Genomic DNA, 8869 nt, shown 5'->3' with positions numbered 1-8869 from the left:
GTTTGGGATATCATAGGCAGGGAAGCCGCGAACAAAGCAACAATTGTTGCAGAAGCCAAACAGGAGCAGGTCAAAGTCCCTTACCACCTTCCATCAACGACACCTTTCACTCGGCTGGAGTTGTGGGAGGATATGAACATTTAAATCTGAGCCCGACTGAGGATGATCTTGGGCTCATCTTTCCTGAGTCGCCACAAGCCCTAACTGACTCACCTAAGAAGCACGGTAAAGCGATTCTTGTCAGTTTGTCTGACGATTCTGAGGATGACCGGCCACCCTGTATTTTCAAGAAGCCGGAGTCGAGGGTGTTGGACTTTGATGATGGTATACCTTACCTCACCGGTTGGTTTGCTGAGACCTCCATTTGTGCAATCACTGAAGGACCACTTGAAGGGATGGGCGATAGCCCTCAAGAGTAATCATTTCTAGTTTTCGTATCTCCCTTGCGTGGGAATCTTTATTGCCTTTTTCGATTGTCATTCCTATTCATGTTGCACTTAGGTTTTTCAATCCAATAAGATGTAATTCATTGGTTCAATATCAATAAAATTAAGCATTTTTTAGCATTTTGAATCTTGTTGACGTGTCCCAAACCAACCCGATGACGATAACCAACGATTGAAAAATTTGTCATCTACGGTAAGAACTGAGGGTTGGGCTTCTCAAGAATTCTCGTTTCGAGGTCTTCGAAAGCAAAATGAATTTCAAAAAAAAGCAAAGAACAATTTTCAAAAATTGCATGTAGTTAAGCCCTGTCTTGTCTTTTTTATCCCTTTCTTTCATGTTTCAGGACTAATCTCGAGGTATGCGAAGGGACGGGAATCGTGGACCCTCATATATGTGATGCAAGCCAATCCAATGACTCAGATGATTCTAAACCGAATGATGAAGAGATACGACGGAACTTGGAAATCCATGAGAAATCTAAGCCTCTGACCGCCGAAGAAACCGTGATGATCAACCTTGGCGACACGGAGAATCCTAGAGAGGTGAAGATTGGGGCATGTCTTCCTGAAGATGTGGCCAAACGCTTGACCCAGTTGTTGAAGGATTATCAAGACATCTTTGCCTGGTCTTATCCTGATATGTCGGGTCTTGATCGATCGATCGTCGAACATTGTCTACCGACTGATCCTTCGGTTGAGCCTGTGAAACAAAGGCCGCGAAGAGCTAAGCCAGAACTGGCGAAGAAAATCAAGGAAGAGATCATGAAGCTTCTTGACGTGGAATTTATTGAGACTACCCAATACTCAGAATGGGTCGCTAATATAGTCCCAGTGATGAAGAAAGACGATCGGGTTCGAGTATGTGTTGACTACCGAGATCTGAACAAAGCTAGTCCTAAAGATGATTTTCCACTCCCGCACATTGATGTGCTTGTGGACAGTACAGCTGAATTCGAACTATTCTCCTTCATGAATGGTTTCTCAGGTTATAGTCAGATCTTGATGAATGAGGATGATAAGTTAAAAACAGCATTTACTACTCCTTGGGGGACATTTCATTACAAGGTGATGCCCTTCGGTCTCAAAAATACTGGGGCAACTTACCAGCGGGCAATGGTCACGTTGTTCCATGACATGATGCATAATGAGATAGAGGTCCATGTTGACGACATGATTGCAAAAACTCGGCGTGGAGAAGATCACATAGAAATCTTGACGAAATTATTCGACAGGCTTCGCAAGTTCAAATTGCGCCTCAATCCGGCAAAATGCGTATTCAGGGCAGCCTTTGGCAAACTACTTGGCTTCATTGTTAGTAACAAAGGGATTGAGATTGACCCGTCAAAAGTGAAAGCCATTTGTGAAATAAAATCTCCCTCTTCAGTGAAGGAAGTTCGTAGCTTAATGGGCAGACTAAACTATATTGCCAGATTTATTTCTCAGCTATCTGAGACAGCGAAGCCTTTCTTTAAACTCCTCAAGAAGAATGCGCTTGTTAGATGGGATGAAGAGTATGAACTGGCATTCGACAAGATTAAACACTACTTGATGAATCCGCCAGTGCTTGTTCCACCAATGCCGGGGCAACCTCTGATCCTGTACCTTACAATCCACAGTGAATCCTTAGGTGCCATGCTTGCTCAGAAAAGTGAAGAGGATGGAAAGGAGCGTGCGATTTATTATTTGAGTAAGAAATTCACCGCCTCTGAGATGAATTATTCTGAAGTAGAAAGAACGTGCGCGACATTGGTTTGGGTACTACACAGTTGAGGCAATACACTTTGCACTATCGGATATTGCTTGTGACAGTGTGATCCCATCAAATACTTGCTCAATCAACCCGCTTTGGTTGAAAAACTGGCAAAATGGCAGATTCTCATCTCAGAATTTAATGTTCGATTCATGTCCCAGAAATCAGTCAAAAGACGAGCAATTGCTGATGTCTTGGCCGAAAATCCTGGGAAAAATGAGAATCTGGATCCGTTAGAGGATAGAGTCATGCCAATTGATGAGTATGTATGGACCATGTATTTTGATGGAGCCGTAAACTTGTCGGGTTCGGGTATCGGGCGGTTTAATATCTCCCGGGCGAGACAACATTATCCGGTCGCGACAAAGCGATATTTCCTTGTACGAACAATATCGCCGAATATGAAGCATGCATCCTCGAGTTACAAGCTGCAATTGAAATGGGAGTAGCTCGACTTAAGGTGTTCGGGGATTCAACCCTCATTATTCTTCAGACCGTTGGTAAATGGCAAACTAGAGATGCTAAGTTGCAGCCCTATCACGTCTATCTAGAGGAGTTGGTGGAAGAGTTTGAAGACATTTCGTTTGAATACTTGTCAAGGACTCAAAACAGTTTTGCCAATGCTTTGGCTACGTTATCGGCAATGCTACGAGTGACAAGTGGTTTAGAAGTTGAACCTTTGAAGATAGAGGTCTTACAGAAACCGGCTTATTGCATGGCCACGACAGAAGAGCCTGACGGCAAGCCGTGGTATCATGATATCAAGGCATATCTTCAAACACAGGAATTTCCTGAGAAAAGTACCGCATCTGACCAAAAGTATATCAGGAAAATGGCGTCGAAGTTCTTCTTGAGCGGGGATTGCCTATACAAGCGGTCCTATGATTCGGTTTTATTAAGGTGTGTTGATTCAACCGAGGCTGTTCATTTGATGCTAGAAGTACACGAGGGAGTATGTGGTCCGCACATGAATGGTCATATGCTAGCAAGGAAGATAATGAGGATAGGTTATTACTAGCTCACTTTAGAAAGTGATTGCATTCAGCATGTCCGAAGTTGTTACAAATGTCAGATCCATGGTGACAAGATTAAAACTCCTCCGAATGAATTGTATCAAATGTCTGAACCATGGCCATTTTCTATGTGGGGCGTTGATATGATTGGCCCAATTAATCCTAAAGCGTCAAATGGGCATCGGTTTATCCTGGTCACTATCGATTACTTTTCGAAGTGGATCGAAGCTATATCCTATACGACAGTGACGGCCCGGATTGTGGTGAAGTTCATTCGTCGAGACATCATTGCTCGATATGGTACACCTGAGACTATAATTACTGACAATGGGTCGAATCTAAATAATAAATTGGTGGATGATCTATTCAAGGAGTTCAAGATCAAGCATTTGAATTCCTCTCCATATCGTCCGCAGATGAACGGAGCGGTCGAAGCAGCCAACAAGAATATCAAGAAAATTTTGGCTAAAACAGTTGAGAACTACCGTGATTGGCATGAGAGATTACCTTTTGCACTTATGGCATATCGGACTTCTATCCGGACATCTACAGGGGCAACTCCATATTCTCTTGTGTACAGTATGGAAGCAGTTCTACCTGTTGAGGTTGAAATTCCTTCGTTGCGTATTCTTTCACAGGTACAATTGTCAGAAGCAGATTGGATCCAGCAGAGATTGGACCAATTGAACATGATTGATGAGATAAGGCTTAGAGCTCTATGTCATGGCCAGTGCTACCAACAACGAGTTGCTAAATCTTTCAACAAGAAAGTCAAGCCTCGACATTTTCAGGTAGGCGACCTTGTCCTGCGGAAATTATTGCCGATAGTTCCTCTTGCAGAAGGAAAATTCGCCCCAAATTATGGCGGCCCGTACATTGTGAAGAAAGTTCTTCCAAGAGGTGCTTTGATTTTGGCCGAGATGGATGGTCGTGTTTTTTCCAGTCCAGTTAATTCCGATTCTGTGAAGAAGTATTACACTTGATTTGTACTCATTCTGACTTTGTTTCTATCAAGTATCAAGTTGAATTTCATGAATCAATTTATGTTACCAAGTTTTGTTTGAGGAAGGCTTTTGATTTAGCAATCTGTTTCTGTCCTAATGAAGCGATCATATTGCATGAGAGACTTCAAGATGACGAAAGGCAAGACATTTCCATACATGTTCTGAATAATAATCCCTAGTGCGAGTTGAGTGAAAATTCCGTGCTGACAAGGTAAAGGATTATCTCACGAAAAGTATGACGACCAAAATGATGAAAGGCATTCATTTCCTCTATCTAAACACTACAGGTTATCATTTGCTTAACCCCTTTGAACGAAGTTTCATTTCTTACCCCTGTCAGGAACAACCCCATACCGGGGCAATTTCTTAAAAAGTTCAAAATGGTTAGAATTTTCTTGCTTTCACTTGCATCAATCTTTAAGTATATTTATTGCATGCAAGTTCTGTGTTAGCTCGAGTGCCTTAGATATGACGAAGAGCATTTCTTTCTATATCCCTACACATTATACCCTTTGCATACCCAATTTGAGCGGTGAATTCATTTCAACCCGATTGGTGATCGATTCAGTGATAAACAAATGAAATCATCTCAAAGCAAGTTCAAGGTGACTTGAGGCAAATGGGAGTTAGAAAGAAAATTCATCAGAAAGGACGCAAAAGGACTCCATTAAATTGAAGTTCTCTCTCTCGGAAAAATCTCTCGAAAAGAAAATCTCTCTAAAAAAAAAGAGAGAGAGAAAAAAAGGAGGGAAAGAAAAGCTTCAGCAAGAACTGAGTCGACATACAAGATCAGTCTTCAAGGAAAAGACCGTTTGAAGGTTCATTTGTGGAGCAATTGCTAGAGATAGGTCAATGGTACCAGTAGCATAATTGGATGATCACCAATCTCCATGTTCATAATACCCCCCTTTGATGAAATAAGCCATTCATTTCAAGCCTACCCGAACCTACGTTACAACCCTTACCGAAGTCTCTTCAGAATAGGGCACTTGAGTTAACGTAGAGTTTCAAATGCTTATAAATGTTGCTCGAAGAAGTGCGAGCAAGATTTTTCTATCTCATTTTTGCAGCATTCCTGACTTGTAAACCCGGAGCAGCTGGTGATATCAATTCTTTCAATAGCCTTGACTCGAAGAGTCCCTTTTGCTAAGCCATTGACCAAACCCACGTTTTAGTCCTTATAAAGACCTCTCAGATTGGTCAAGTCATACTGATTTTGAGAATATCCGAACCCTTGTCAAGCACGATGAAGAGAGTTTGAGTGATTCTTATACCCGCATCAAAGGTCGGGTCAAAAGCCTTTTATTGAAAGTGAGTAGAAAGTCCTTTATGATTAAAGGTTTCTCATTTAATGTGATCAAATTGTCAAAAGGACGAAATAGTTGTTCTTATTGATAAATTCCCCAGTAAAGCTTGGTAATGCAAGCAGATTCATGAATTATGTTTTCTATGCCCCTGCGCATGTGTTGTTTTAGCCTTTTCTCAGGTAAAAACAGGTGCAATGCAATTGGCTTTGCCATTTTTATAACACAAGAAGAAATCAGGTACGTCTACTAATTATTCTTCATTGTTTCTCTTTTCCCAGAATGTGAGACATGATCTCTTTCATATGTTCGCCAAGTGGAACAGGTGACATATCATTTGGTGTTGCCAAGTGGGTACGCGGCACACCCCATTTTATGTTCGCCCGATAGGACGGGCGGCATAATATCTCATTTGGTGTTGCTAAGTGGAGTACGCGGCACACCCCATTTCATGTTTGCCCAGTAGTACAGGCAGCATAATTTCTCATTTGGTGTTGATAAGTGGAGTACGCGGCACACCCCATTTCATGTTCATCCAATGGAAGAGGTGACATGATCCTTTTCGTGATTGCCCAGTGGTATGGGCAACACATCCCATTCTTTTCTTTATATCATGCGCTATTTCGCATCTGTAGGAAACTACAGGTAACAGATAGGCAATCCAGTACCTCGAGAACCTTACTTCCAGTGGACCAGAAGTTTGGAGATCGAGGGAAGTCAAAGCATTATAAAGCTTTCCTTCACTTAGACGCTTTTTGTGCGATCCGTATGTAAGGCTCTTTCACCGCTCTACACGAAGTGAGAAGCCTTAGCATACGTTCTTTATTGTTTGCATATCATGCATCATTGCATTAAAAAAAATCATCATTCATCATTTTGCATAGTTTAAATTTAAGTCTCAGTCTTTGAGCGAAACCTCTGCGAGCCTCCACTCAAAGAGGGGCAGCTATTGACACCTAAATTTCGGCGCATCATTTAGTAATTAATTGCATAGAAAATTAGGGATTAAAATTTAATCCCTGAACAAAAATATTACAAATCGCATAGCATAAAGTTTAGGTTCATATAGATTAACTGCATTTCGCATCGGATCGGCGGTGGTAAGCAAGCTTAAAATTCATCACGTAAATCGAGCTCGGGCACCGAATGAGACTCGGCTCACTCGGAAAGCATGAGCCGAAAATCACACACAAAAGGGCTTGGTTGTCTTAATTTGAGCTTAAATTAGCCCATTATGCTTAATTAAAGAAAAGCCCAAATTAATTCAGCCCACTTAGAATTAAATTAAAGCCTAAACCTAAGCCCATTAGGACTAGAAAGCCCGGCTAATTGACCTAGGTTTACATTATAAATATATGTTTATGTCTCATAATCAAGGGGGAGGGCTCTCATAATTTTTCAGATCGGATTTTTAGAGAGACATACGAGAGAATTTTGAGAAGAGTGAGAGAGAGAGAGAAGGAGACCGCCCGCCGCGCCGCACTGCATGCCTGTCGCGCCACCGCCTGCCGCACTACGCCGGAGCTGCTCCGCCCCTCGGCCCGCTGCGTGCCACCGCCGCGCGCCGGCTGCCTCTGCCGTGCTGGCGCCGTCTCTCGCCGTGTGCCACCGCATTGCACGCACACTGCCCTTGCCCTCGTCGCACACCACCGCCGCGCGGTGCCACCGCCGCCTGGACGTCCCTGCTCCGCCCGTCTGTGTCGCCGCTGCTCGCTGCACAGCCGCCGGAGAGCTGCCCTGCACCGCCGCTCGCCAGCCAGAGCTGCCGTGCACCGCCGCTCGCTAGCCGAAGCCGCCTGCACCGCCATTAGCCCACCGCTTTGTCTGCTGCCATTGTTCGGCTTGCACGGCCGCGGAAGAGTCGCCCGTCCCCACATTGGGCCCGGCCTGCCGGGACGCCCCGCCGCGCCGCCGTTCCTATCGTGTCACCGTCGCTAGCCGCCACTGTTCCTGACGTCACGCCGCCACTCCCGACGCACCGCCGATCCGCAATCCCGATCCGCTACAGATTCAAATTAGGAAAGAAATCTGCAAATCAGGTAATTATCATATCCCGATTTGATTCGAATATTTGGTTGCCTAATTTGTGCTTATTGATATCTAATTTTGCATATTTGGATAATAAGCATTATTTCAATTAGGATTTTATTTCCTTTTTTGAAATCTTGGATATCTATTACTTTTCAAATTTGGATAGAATTTAGAATTTTCAAAATCTTTTGAATATATCCAAGATATTTAAGATATCTAATTTTTTTCAAGATGTGATCGATTAGGAAAATTTCCTAATCCGCAACCGCACACGTGGAAATAAATCTATCTATCAGGCTTTAGATAGAGTTATTTCCATAGCGGGTATTTCGAATTTTAGGATCGATCTGTCATGCTTCAGATCGAAACTTAATTCGAAAGATTTAGCGGTTATATTTTTTACTTGATTTTAATTTCGAATTTTGATAAAAAAAATGCCAAAAAGATTACTCTAGAATAAGTTAATTTCTTTATTTTAAAATTGCATGTTTAGATAATTGGCATTTTTAATTCCGAATTTCATTAAAGAAAAAATACAAAAAAAAAATAATATGCCCGTCATTAGAAATAGATCACGTCGTCGCATGACATATAGTTTGCATATTAGGTTGCATTAATCATATGTCAATTTTTGCACATCATTACATATAGGTTAGCTTTCATTTAAATAAATAAAAAATCAAAAAAGAAAATTTCTGCACCTTTGAACTCTAAGTCAGGATTTATCAAAATTGTCCAATTGAGTATTTCTCTTGAAATTGGTACCGAAAAGGCGTTAGGGAATCTAGCGTAATCAAGTCCCCGAATTTATAATTTCTGGTTCGCAGAAATAAAATAGTACTCTCGCTATTTTATTTAGGTTTCTAATCAACCTACCTTAAATGATTAGTGGCGACTCCCATTGAAAATATTTGCATGCTCACAATTGGACCTAAGTTGCGATTTGGTAGAGTTTGGGAGAACTCGAGCTAGGTTAGTTAATTTAATTGATCTAGTAATCCATTAGCCTAAGATCGAAAATCCGATTTTTTTTTAGGTCGCGACACATGTGTGCACACTAAAGGAGAAAAAGATGAAAATTTAGTACAAGCGATGCCATTGACTCTATATTTCGATGAATCCTGTGCAAATAATGCCTCAGGTATAGGAATACTCATAGTGTTCCCGTAGGGACATAGGATAAAATTCATGTTCAAACTTGATTTTGATTGCTCAAACAATCAAGCAGAGTATGAGGCATTGATAATCGGCCTAAACATCTTCGCTAACATAAATGCGTGATTTGTAAAAATAGAAGACTCTCAGTTAGTGATTAAACAAT

The sequence above is a fragment of the Syzygium oleosum genome, unplaced genomic scaffold (assembly GCF_021117445.2).
Source record: "Syzygium oleosum isolate NSW1041296 unplaced genomic scaffold, Sole_v2.1 Sole_v2.02, whole genome shotgun sequence".
In the NCBI taxonomy this organism is placed as follows: Eukaryota; Viridiplantae; Streptophyta; class Magnoliopsida; order Myrtales; family Myrtaceae; genus Syzygium; species Syzygium oleosum.
Note: the sequence above shows the minus strand (reverse complement) of the source record.